The sequence below is a fragment of the Chinchilla lanigera genome, unplaced genomic scaffold (assembly GCF_000276665.1).
Source record: "Chinchilla lanigera isolate Chin_1 unplaced genomic scaffold, ChiLan1.0 scaffold00012, whole genome shotgun sequence".
Classification (NCBI taxonomy): Eukaryota; Metazoa; Chordata; class Mammalia; order Rodentia; family Chinchillidae; genus Chinchilla; species Chinchilla lanigera.
Genome location: NW_004955413.1, coordinates 1,823,208 through 1,836,522, shown reverse-complemented (window position 1 = coordinate 1,836,522; position 13,315 = coordinate 1,823,208).

Here is a 13,315-nt window from a genome sequence, read left to right as displayed (position 1 = left end):
AAGAAGGTTGCTAAACAAAGGAAACTTTCTGAACATGGAAAGAGAGGTTTTTGGATATTATCTGCTTACCTATAATCCAGAAGCCGGCCACCCCCTTGCCCCATCCCTGGTACCACCAGCACTGCCACTATCACCATCACCCGGTGACTGAGTCAAAACTGACAGAGAGGAGGGTAAAGAGGAGGTAACCAAGGGCTGGGGACTTAGCTCAGCGGCACAGCACCTGCCTGGCAAGAGCAAGGTCGTAAGTTCGATTGCTGGTACCAGAGGCCCCACCACCACCAAAAAAAAAAGAGGAGGTAACCACCTTGATGGGTGGACAGGGTGGGGACATGCTCCTGGTGTCACCTGCCTAAATGTTCCTATAGTGAAGAAGCTGGGAAACAAAGAACTGACTTGATGACTCTACTTCATTTACTGAGCAACCACTTAAGAGCCATCTGCCATCCATGCAACACCCTGCCAGCACTGGAGTAGCAACAGCCATGGTCCCGGTCCTCAGAAAACTTACAGCCCAACTTGGGACAGACTGGTGTAACCATTCATCACTGTAGTTAAACAGTCCCTAGTCAATTGCACACATGGACAATCGCCTTGTGCTAGAGGGTGACCCCTCCTCCCGGACCATTTGTGGCAGAGAGTTCTGGCACACCAAAGAGTGCGGAGAAGGGCAGTGCGCGGAGAAGGGCTGTGGGAAGGACAGCCAGGGTCCCTCTGAGCTCTGTGGGACATGTTAAGGACTTCAGCCGTCCTAAGAGCAATGAGGAGCCATCCAGGGGATTGAAGATGGGGACCATATGGTTGGCTTTTTATGTTTAAATGGTTGCGGGTTCAAGTGTGGGCTGTGAAAGCAGTGAGATAACGAAAGGAAAGCAGAGCACAGGGAGGACACAATAGGAGGGGAGCGACGGCAGGGATTTGGGTTGTGGTGATGACAGTGCTGACAGTTGTGCCCTGGAGAGTTCTCCCACCCTAAGGGGTCTCCACAGCCCCTTGGCTCATCTCCGAGACCTACACATTCTCTAGTACAAAGTGCACCCCGGGTCAGGACATACAGGGCTTTCAGTGTCTGCACCACCTAGTAGTGTGACCCATGTTTGCTGTGCTCCTTCCGAGGCTCTGGAACACCTACGGTGGACCCACCAGGTCCTGCACAGAGGTCTGAGGTTCTGGCGCTCTCCCTACTCTTGAGACTCCTGGAGTCTCGAGTCCTGACCTCCTTGGCCACTTTGGGAGGCTGCCTTGGCCTTGCCCTCGGGCTGAGTCTCAGGTAGGGGTGGCTCCTGGGCACTTGGACTCCCTTGTGGTTTCATACTGGAGTTTCAGGGCTGCAGTGCGGATTCTGTGGGCCACGCCAGTGCAGAGAATGAGGCCAGCAGGCCATTTTTTGCTGCCTGTGAGGCCTTTCCTGTACAGCCCGATTTTCAGACATTCTGCCAACTGTGCTGGGAGGCCTGGGCCGATTGTGCTCCCTCTTAGTTCCACAAGAGCCCTAGAAATGTGCCTGGCCTGTTTCACTTTCGGTTTCCCAAGTGGGCGCGCGCGCACACACGCGGCTGCTGTGGGCTATGGTATTTCCACCGAAGAGGAACACGTCCCCTGCTCCGGGGTTCACCCCACCCCACGCAGCATCAGCCTTACATCCTGGGAAAGCACGCACTTGTCGGTACTGTGCAAAGACACCACCTCCGCGCAAGGCCAAGGCTTGTCGCCAGACCCTGCCCCGACCTCTAGGGCGGAGCTTCGGGAGTGAAGCACCTCTGCGCTGTCTGGGGCGGTCAGTTAGCTCCACCCACGGGAAAAGTCCAGCTCCCCCAGCTCTTGGTTCTAGGAAAGCAGAGGAGAGAAGATGTATTTGAACTGTTCCAGATGCCTCCTCCACCCCTTCACTCTTGAGATACATGTCGGCGACGGCAGAGCAGGGGCTTCCCTTTTCCTGTAATAGGCAGCTTTTGCTCAGGGTACTGAGGTCCAGATAGCAGCCACTTTCCAGGCTCCACATAGTCAGCGTGCGTGGAGGAGTGAGGGCAGGGTATCTGAGCGGTGTATCTCTGCACTATCTACCATTTCATAAAGCAATTAACAGGAGGGCAATGAGCATGTGGCCCTTCCCACAGTTTCCATTCATTCTTTCTTTTATTCATTCACCGACGGAGGAGTTGCACAAGGGCAGGGATCAGGGATCAGGTTTTATTCTTCTGTGTATTCCCGGTGCTCAGCACTGGGCCTGGCCCCAGGGACTCCAGTGAATGAACTCATTCACCAAACACCGTACATGACCCTGACGACACAGAGCAAGGGTGGCACAATTCTCCCTGCCTCCCAGGAACCTCCAGTCTAAGTAGGAGATGGAGAGTGGTGCTGCAGCAGTTGATATGTGCTGCCAGGCTGCAGCAGGGAACTGTTGAGACCTGAGAAGTGAACTAAAACCGAGCACCCCACCCCTCCAAAATAAGCTCCTGGGGTTGAATATTTTTTCGATCACCACTCAAAGGCTTGGGGCCTCCTCCTCAGCACTGGCTTGTTGGCTTGGAACTGTGGTCAATCCTTCGCCTCTTCGGGGTCCCTTGTGCCATCTTAGTTCATGGTAGCTCAGACCATCCCTAGGAATGGCAGATAAGGTGACACAGTACTTTTCCTTGCCCCCTCCTGTCTAACCGTGCATGTGTTATTGTGCCATCCACAAAGCCTGCCCTCCACCAGGCCGAATTTGTGCTTATCCAGTCCTCCCAGCAGCCAGTCTATTCTATGTTACAGGTAAAGGAGTGGAGTGCCTTGAAAGAAGGCAATTCATCTGCACTGGTGAGAGTAAGATTGAAATCCGGGGAAGCAGCCCTCAGCGGGGCTCCTTGGCCCCTCTTTTCAAGCCCTTGTGCCCTCCTTTCAAGCCCTTGTTCCTAGGCCACCAGCTCCCAAGCAAGCACCGCACCTCCCTTCTTCCTGACACCGCTGACTCCTCCTCCAGGCCTTGACCTCCAGCCCAAGCCCAGGACCCCCACCCTGCCGCTCACAGAACCGTCCCCAGCTCAGCCTCTTCGGTGCCGATGGGAGCCTCAGGTCAGCGGTCAGCGGTCAGGTCCTCTGACCCCTCCTCTCAGCACTGCCCTGTCTAGTCCTGCCCCTCCTTGTCTTTCAGCCACAGTCGCCCCCGCGGTTCTCTCCTCCCCAGCCCTCTCACTCGGCTTCCTTCCCTCTTTCATCCCTGCCCCCACTGGGCTCCCACATCCTGCCCTGGGGCCCTCGGCTGGCCCCAAGAAGTCTGTCTCCGTATTGTTCTCCACTTCCAGCATTAGCATTCTCAAAACCCACATTTGCATTTTGATGGCTCCTGTCCCAGCTACACAGGGGTACACTTTGATGCACATATATTTTGGAGAGGGGAGCTTTCTCCTGTGCAACATCTGATTTTCCAGTTTCATTCAAGTGTATTCTTTGGTTCTGGCCTGTTTTACTCTGGGCCAACACAGACTTCAGCCAGCACCTTGAGGCTATGCTGAGGCGAAAAGATAACGGGAAGGCTGGAAAGGCTTTGCCTCGTGGGGGTTCCAGGGAACAGACGTCGCACTTCCCACGCCTCCCTTCCTGCTCGGAACATCAAAGCTTCTCACAAGCTCCATCTGCAACCAGGGCGCCCCCCTCCCGGCTCCAGGGCCTTGGTCTCTGGTGTTCCCCAGCACAACTGCAAAGGCCAGAGGTCGGGGTTCCCTATGGTCACCCCTAGTTGGGACACTGACCTAGCTGATGGACAACCTCAAACCCTGATTCCAGGATCGACCACCAGAAGTGGGGCCAGGGGGGAGCAAAAAGGCTCCTGGGAAACCTAGCGCCCCTCTGTGTCCCTTTTTACAATCTGAGGAGCCACATGGATTCCCCTCTGATTTGGGGTGGAGGGACCAGAGGCCAGGTAGCACCCTCACCTAGAATGCGGACTTTGGGACTTTGTTTCTATACCTCTGGGTTGTTGGGGTTCAGCCAGAATCAGAATCCCCTGCCAGGGTTCCAGGGGTTTCAGGCCATTTTTTACAGAGCTTTAGAGCACTGTGATTTGCATGGCATAGCTTCCTGGGGCCTCATACCAACTTCTAAGGGATTTACAATGGCTGTTGCATTGAGAACTATCAGCACTCACTTTCACCTACAGCAGAATTTTCCTGCAGTGACCCTAAACAACATCTACTTGTGGCCTGGGGTGGATGGAGATACTCTCAGGTGGGGAAACAGGCAGATAATAGAAAAGGGTTGGGGTGGAGATGCAGGAGGCTGTGCTTCCATGGAGAAGGGAGACAAGACAGCATTCTGATGCTTCCAGTGTAGTCCACACGTGGCAGCTTGCTTGAAAGACTTCATGTTCCTGCTGCTCTTACAGGATATGATACAGGAGATGGAATATGAAAATATTATGTCTCCCGACCTGCTAGATGCCTGATACGCTAAGTTTGTGTTCTCTAAAAATTGAAGAATGAATTTTAGGAGCAACAAAGGTTAAGAGTAGGAAACATCTATTGAGAGGGAGAGCTATACCTCCTGGCAGGCAGGAGGAGGCCCCAGTGGGTTGCCGAGGACACCACTTTATAGGGAAATTTTACAGAGCAGTTCCCTCATAGGTATGACATGGGTTACAGCTATGATTAACCAATAAGGGTACAAGTACAGTCACTTATAGTAATCTAATGGAGAAACAAGTCCTGTAACAAGGGTGCATGGAAGGAACAGAGGCTTTTTCTAAGAAATAGTGGGTCTGGAGGTCTTGGTCACCCACTGGGTGACTGATGTCTATCTAGGTTTCATTAGGCCTGGTGTTTGTCCTTTGAAGAAGTATAATGGCCTGGTCATTTCATCTTTATCTCAAAGCCTGGTCTCCCACATGTGTCTCCAGTCACAGTTGAGATGTATTTCACCTTTGTCCTGACTCTCTCAAGGGCCTACCCCTGTCTGACTGCTTGTAATATTTCTACCTAGCATAGCTGTCTATAATATTGCCACACTGGGCACTGGGGTTCATGCAGAAATAAACAAGCTGGTGAGCCTGCATCTCAAGGCGTGTGTGTCCTGGTGGGCAGTAAATGCACATCATAATATTAATAATCGCTGCCTAGTAATCGCTCATGTGGGGGAGTTTCTACATGTATTACTCCTGTCATTTTGTGGTACTGAGGACTGAGTTCATGACACACTGAGCTACATCCCTCTCCCTTTTTGTTATTTTGAGACAGGGTCTTACCCACAAGATGCTTTGGGATAAAGGTGAGTTGCCCTGGGGTACAGGATCAGAGGAGATGGGAGGTTTGGTCTGCACCAAAGAAACCTGATTCTACAGATATCAGAAGACCACTCAAGGGCTGGGGATATAGCTCAGTGGCATAAGCGCCTGCCTGGCAAGCACAAGGTCATGAGTTTGATCCCCGGTACTGCCAAAAAAAAAAAAAAAAAAGTAAAAAAAAAAAAAAACAAAAAAAAAAAAAAAAAAAAAGACCACTCAAAATTTCATTTCAAATGGTCATGTGGGAAAAGACACGTTGAAAAGAAACAAGGAGTCCTGGAATGGGAAGAGAATAAAATGACAGGATTCAGGCTACTAAAAAACTTCTTCTTTTGGTCCTGCCCTGATGTTTTTGTTTCTGTTAGTGTTTTATTGCTGGTAACTATCCCTCAAGTAAAAAAAAAAACAAAACAAAAAATGGAGCTTCAAAGTCAAAAGCAGAGACCTTTGCACATTTGAATATCAGTCTTTTCTACTGCTTCAGTTGCTCTGGGCAGAATATCAACCTACAGCTCCATTTAACAGTGGACAAAGACCTGTGGTCAAAGGAGTAGCCCAGTCATGGGGTGGATTCCAGTCAGCTTCAGGGAAGGGGACTATGCCTGTGAGCTGGATTCGCTCACTGTGGAGGGATGGATTTGTGTTCTAGACTCCTCCAAGTCAGTGAGGGATGGTGGCGAGTGTGCAGTAAGGGCAGGCATGGCCCCACGCCTACCCATGTCTTAGGGCAGGACCCAGGCCTTAGTATGGCATTGTTCCACCTTCAGTCTGCATCTGAGGTGCCTTTTTCTCAGCCTTGAGCACATTCCATGGTCCTTACTTCCAGGACCTTTCCCTCAGCAAATCTTGGCGTGTCCTTGCAGAAGCTCACTCATGCACCCTTGGCCTGACTAGCCATCTATTAAAATCTCTCCGCAAATGATGATTATTTTATGATTTTATTTTTTAGTACTGTTTGGGTGAGGGGTAGGAGGGGAGGCGGCAATGTGAAGGGCACAGGAATGTTTGAAAGCCCAGCCTCCTTCCTGTCTCGACTGCGCCAGGCTTTTGATAATGCCAGAGGCTGAGATATCTCCTGAACTATCAGGCCTGCCTCTCCCTGAGCCAGCAACTTGCCTTTCATCTGTTTGTGGCCAAGGACAGGGATCTGGGGGCCAGCTCCCTCTGGCTAATGAGTAATGGGGAGCCTCATCTATGTGTGGTTGCAGCCGGTCAGTGCAGAGGGAAACCTTGAGGTGGCTGGGAGAGGTTTCATCCGTTCTGAAACCTGATATGAGGCCTGGGGCCAAAGCCACAGGTCCATTTTCTTCCTCACCTCTGTCATTACCCCCAGGGAAGCCAGCAACTGGGCCCCCACCCACCTTCACTTAAATGCCCTGCTTTCACTGACTTGTGAAATTGGTGCAAAGGCTTTCTTCTGCCTTGCTTCCAAAGAGGCCCCTGATAGTTCCTGGATCTGGTTTTCCATTATCTCCCAAGCTGTTCTCTTTCTGGTTGCCTCCCTCTTCCCCCAGGCCAAGGTGTCTAGATGTCCCCCTGGAGCAGTGATGAAAACTGCCTTTGGGGGATCAGGAGCACACCTTTGTGAATGGTTACATCTTCTTGATCTTTCTTCCTTAGATCAGATAACTTTCATTGCTTCCCTAAAAGGCCTTGAACGCTTGTCCTATGAGCAATGGGCAAAGTCTGCGCTCTTGGAGAGGCCAGCACCAGGTTTTCCCTGCAGAGGGCTTGGACTCCTTCTCTTCTTGCTACAACACACAGCTCGCATGCTTGCTCTGTGTGAGGATCTGTCCCGGTGTGTTGGCCTTGGTTTGCAGCTGGGGTCTCTCGTGCAGGGACCTTGAAGTCTCCTCTGAGCGCAGGGGCCTCCAACACCACCTTCTGGGGTTCTAAGCAAAATGCTGCAAGTTGAAGGCGACCGAGGCAGAAAGAAGCAGGGGCACCTGTCTCTCTGCTTCCTCTGGTGGGAGCCCCATTCTACCACCAGAGTGAACTCAGCAGCATGAAATACTTAGAAGACTTTCTCCAAATGAATGAACGAATAAATGAATAAATACATTGTTAATGACAGCAAATGTACGTGGGCATATGTCTTCTGAGACTAAATCGTTTAATGATTATGGAATTTTGCAGTGTCCTCTGGCGTCAAACCAGGCACCTGCAAACCATGTTTTGAAACCAGTGGTATTGGGCTTAAAGCTGTGTCAAGGCATTTTTCTTTTATGTTTTGTTACAGTTTGTCCAGAGAGTAATATTTGGAAATAAGCAGTGCTGTTTGGTACAGAGCTTGCCCGGCACATGGGAGGTCCTTGCATTGGAGAAGCAGTGGCCTCCAGGATTGGGGGAGGGGTATTTAGGAGCATCTGTGTTATGTTCATGTTTGAGAAATTTCTATGAAATGAAAAAAAAAAATGACTGAATCATTAGGAAAAATTAACCATCAAGAAAATAATGCTCATTTGAGCTTCTTAGGGTTCAGATACCTTTCAGGGAACACTGAAGCAGCTTTCTGGGTGGTCTTCACTGGTCTCTTACCTTCTCTGTTTCTACCCCCTCCACTTCCACTCTGAGCCACAGGCAACATAATCCTGCCTGTGTCCTCTTACAAGAGTGCCACAACATGACCAGGGACACAGGCCTTCTGGCCAGCTCCAGTGCTAGTCCCCCACGAGCATGATCACACATCGTTCCAGGCCCTTACAGTCAGCGGAGGGAGGGAGGGGAAAAGGAGAGGAGGGAGAAGAAACATGAACTGCCCAAGTCACCCTGGGCAGTGCGGCCCAAGAAAGTGCCTTCATATCCACTTCTGCCACGCTTCATTGCTTCATTACTGCCGTCTCCAGGACAGGGTCCTTTCTCCTCTACTACACAGCTATGCTGTCTCAGTTGGGGAGGTGGGTGCTAGAGACATGAGGAAGAAGTGGGCAAAATATTAGTTGATTAACGTGTGAAGCAGCCCCCACCCCCAACACTTGAAAGCAGAAATCCATTCAGGAAAATCGGACAGGCTGCTGGGGATCCATGGCTTTGGCTGTGGGTGACAGGAGCCTGCGCTGGTTCAGCCTAAGGGTGTCATTCCTCAGTTGGGAACCAGAACTGAGAGCTAGATCCTGCAAAGAGTTACAAAAGACCTGGCTCTGGAGCTCAAAAGAGCCACTCATTCTTCCTGGAGGCTATGACATGTATGACAGCTCAAGTCTCAGTGAGGAAATAAGCGGCCATGGTCCAGGTGTGGCTCTTCTCACCTCTGCCTTGTGCCTTCTTGGGTTACAAAGGAGACCAAGAAAGTGGACTCAAAACTTCCAAATACCTGTTTTGGTGGTAGTGGCACCTGTTGCAATGTCTGGGAGTGGGGTGCACACAGTCTCAGTCATTGTGAGCCCAGTGTCAGTGCTGGAGGGAAGGGAAGTATAGAAATGAAAGCAACTGGAAGATGTTTCCCTGAGTGGGACTCACGCCGATGCTTGTGCTTGCCCAGTTTCTGGTTACTTGTCTTGTCTTGTTTGCAAACTCCATGAAAATACAGCCATCCCTCTATATCTCCAGGGGTCTGTTCTGAGGCCACTGTGGATACCAAAATCTGCAGTTGCCAAGGCTCTCACGTGAATCACTGTGGTGTTTGCATATAATCTGCACACATCTTTCAGTCTTCTCTCAATGTAGTGGATTGACAACTGGTGGTCAACTCGTAACAACACCCAGCTGAACTGAACCTGCAGTGCTGGGTGTGGGAGGCTCACTTGAGGACTGTTCCCAGCAGAAGAGGCAGAACTAGAGAAGGAGAGGCTATTGGGAGCTGGTAGAAGCTGCTGGGTGCTGTTAAAGCTGTAAGGAGCTGTTGGTTCTCTTGGAGGAGCTTGTCATGCTGGCTTTCCTGATGAACTTGGCTGTTCTCATCGTCCCAGGAGCTCGGAACCTTGTTGTTGCTGGAAATGGCTTTGGTTCACTTTGGGGGAGCTCTGGTCCTCACTCTGAGCATCACTTCCTGGATCCAGAGGGGAAGATGGTGTACTGCTCAGTCTCCTGGAGAAGCTTGTCACATTGTCTTTCCTGATGGGAACTCAGCTTTCCTCATCTTTGGAGGAGCTCAGGACCTCACTGTTGCTGAGGATGGCTGTGGTACTTTTGGGGGAGCTCTGGTTCTTACTTTGAGCATTGCTTTCTAACTCCAGGGCAGATACCTCAGCCTGCTAGCACAGATTCTTCATCCGGCTGGCATACACTTTCTAGCTTCCACTACTGACCTTTGGGCCTTCCCAGTGCAGATCCATGAAACAGGCCTGCATGAGACATTGTCATGGGCTCTAGGCCTCCACTGGACTCATGGGAGGCATAGTTATGGGCTTTAGGTCTTCAGCTGAACTCATGCAGGACATTACCGTGGGATCCAGGCCCTCAGCTGGATACTTTGGTCTTTAGTATGTGGACAAATTTCCTGCACTCTTTATGGATGATTGTTTGGGTGACTATTATAAATCTTATAAACTATGTGTCCTGTATTATACTGTTTCTCCTTGAAAAACCCCCAAACCACGAACTCAGTCATGTGTGGACTGCTTATATCTCATACCATGTAAAAATGTGTGAGTAGTTGTTCTATCATACTGGTTAGGGAATAATGACAAGGGACAAAGTCTTTAGCCAGACATGGTGGTGCTCTAATCCCAGCACTCAGGGAGACTGAAGCAGAAAGATCTCAAGTTCAAGCTCACTTTAAGCAATTTAGGGAATTAGCAAAGTCTTTATCTAAAAAAAAAAAAAAAAAAAAAAAAAAAAACAAATTTTAAAAGGCTAGGAATACAGCTCAGTGCAAAGGCCCTGGGTTTAATCCTCAGTACCCCCCCCCCACACACATCTGCCATTGGTGGGCTCTGTGGGTACCCAAATCCCAGATCAGAAAGCTGATTGCACTAGTGTAGATGCAGGTGCCTTCCCCAGATCCTTTTTTTGGGCTTCTAAAAGGCAACCTGGAAAGTGAGTAGACCCACCGGCTCTAGAATTAGAACTTTGCAAATTTTTAAACCTCTGTGAAGGAGGATAACAATAGAAACTACCTCATAGAATAGGGAGGCTTATAGAAATTAACAGTTAGGTTGGGGCTGTAACTCAGTATAGAGCATTTTTATGTGCGGTTCTGGGTTCAATCCCAGCACTTTTTTTTTTTAAGACCTGTGTAAGGGTCTTAGAATAGTGTCTGCCATTGCTTAGTGTTTTATGATGAAAAAATCAAAGTCTGGGGTTCACAAGCCACAGTCTTACCATCCAAAGCAGCTAAGGTGTTGGTTCTCCACAGCCCATGTTGATTTGCTTGTCACTTTTTCTGGCTCTTTAGTGTAGGCAAAATGCACTGGAAATCTACCACTATCACCATTGTTAACCTCTGAACTTTATCTTTAGTGACCCTTGGCTCAGTGAGGGCCAAAACAGATAGATAGGTTCAGAGAAAAGACTGACTGCATTCAGCAAAGATGAGCCTGGAAGCCGGTCAGCCTAGACAAACGCCTGACTTCCGATGAGAAGAGGTGATAGGGTTGCGCAGTCTTGAACAGCTCTCTGTGTGTTGACAACCATCTGTTCTGCTCATTGCCTCAAGCCACCTACCAGCCACCCAAAGCTTCCCAGAAGAGTCCCCACAATTTCTACCTTGGCCAGATTCTAGGAGTCTTGGTGCACAAATAGTCAAGTTCAGTCATGTTCCTGGTGTGTGAAATGCCTTCCTGCATAAGAACAGGTCAAGGCCTGGGGTGGGTGAGTCCCTGCACAGTCAGAGCCACAATCAGAACTCTTGTTAAAAAGTATATTGCTTAGGGCTAAGGACACAGAGCTGTCTATGCCAGGCCCTGAACTCCATCCCCAGCACTACACACACACACACACACACACACACACAGAGTACACTTACAAACGACTTTAAATGGAAACTAGGCCAGAGAGGCACAGTACAAGAAAATTTAGCACTCTGGACATGTGCTTGGCTTTTCTGCATACCCCGCTTCAACTCTGTGAGGTGTGTTTGAGGAAACTGAGGCTTAGACAGGTAGGTGATATGCCTATTATCATCACACATCTTATGAATAAAAGAGTTTTCAGTCCAGATCTCCTGATGTTTGGTCCAGGGCTCAGTCTGCTACTCATATATGTTCATCCCGGAAGGGAGCCTGGTGGTCCCCTTGCCCAGCCTCTGAACCATCAGCTTTGCAGAACATTAACTCAAAGAGATACCCCCTCCCCAGAAAAGGGTTCTGTGGAGCCCACTGGAGATTCATGATGCACATTAAAGGCTCTAAGTTGTCTGCTCCCTTTGTGCTGAGAGTGCTGGGGACTGCACCCAGAGCCGCGTGCATGCCAGGCAAGGCTCTGGCGCCGGTGTACATTCCTAGCCTTTACCTATACATTTAACCCAGTGTTTCTGAAATGTTTTAAATCACAGAGTTCTTTTTTGTAACAGGATTCACTTCCCAATGACCTGTCCTTTAGAAAGCAATGTCTTTATCTTGTGTATTCAATTATTGATGAAGAAACTGAAGCACAAAATCACAAATTGACTTGTTTGAGGGCAGCTAGTGAGTTAGTGGAACTAGATCCAGGGTTCCTGATGTTTGGCCAGAATTATTCTTCTACAGTTTTCTGACAATGTTTATTAACTTTATACAGACCCAATGGGGGCCAACTCAGAGTGAAAAGAAGACATAAATTGTACCTGTGGAGAAGATTGGACACAGGTCTGAAAAACATGTATAGTCAGTATATCAGCAAAGGTATATTTTAAAGGACAACTGGGCTTGGAGTTTCTTTTTTTTTTTTTTTTTTTTTTTTCTCCGGTACCGGGAACCGAACTCACGACCTTGCGCTTGCCAGGCAGGCGCTTTTGCCGCTGAGCTAAATCCCCAGCCCCGGGTTTGGAGTTTCTGAAGTGAGGTCATAGAATAGGCTGGATAGTTCTAGGAAGGGTTTTTGAAGATGTAAGTGTGGAGGCAGAGTAAGGACTCAATCACCTAGAAAGGAAAAATATTTAAATATGTGAGTTAAGGAGGATGATATTAACTGGAGGGCAATATTACAAAATATTTAAGTATGTCAGTTAAGGATGCCATGTTAAAGGAAGGGCCATGAGACAGAATGTCAAAGGGAATACTTACTTCATTCATTTGGGAAGATGATTTTGATCCCCAGCTTGACATCAGAATACTGGACACATAAGGAATAGGGAACTCTCCCGGGGCCTTTATTTTTTTCCCCCAGATATACCCATGAAGCATTTTGTGGACTTCCATGGCCCCCCATGGCTTCACTTGTTCTAATATGAGGCATCAAGAATTCAGGGGCTGCAGCAGTACACTCGGAATAAGAACAATCCATATTCAAGACTTAGCTCTGTGATTTTGGTACTTTGTTTATCTTTCTGGGTCTTTGTTTTATCAACTGGAAAAGAGAAATTAGATGCAAAGGTGGGTCCACTATCATCAGAATTACCTGCCCAAAATAATTCTAGCCACAGAAACAGAATTTCTAGGTACCTATGATCCAACAAGCGCACTCTGCATTTCTGGTGTAGAGTCAGTCTTAGGAACCACTGGATGAGGTTATTTCTGAGACTTTCCACATTCTCAAAATTAAGTTGTTTATGTTTACCGAATGTCCAAATCCTGTCATAGAATGGAGAGATTAGCGTTATGTTCTAGTACATACAAAGATGATATTCTTTCAACATACAGAGGACTTTGTAATCCCCACAATCACCACAAATGCCAAATACTAATATTCTGATAAAGAAACAATTTTGGTGTTTAAAAAATTGATTTTATCAGGAAAATATAAGACGTCTGCACCCTTGTTGCAATTTTTCTACATAATACTATATAAACCCTTAACATTGAGCTACTCCCAAGAACAACTGCAAAATATACAAAGCTTGTACTTTGTAATATTTTTAACCTTTCCAAACTTTTGAACTCCTTTAAGCTTCCCCTACTTTTCTAGGTTACCCAAGGAAAAACTGCTGATGTGGTTTACACAAATGCATTTTCTCAAGTGTGTCCTGTAGAGTATTGA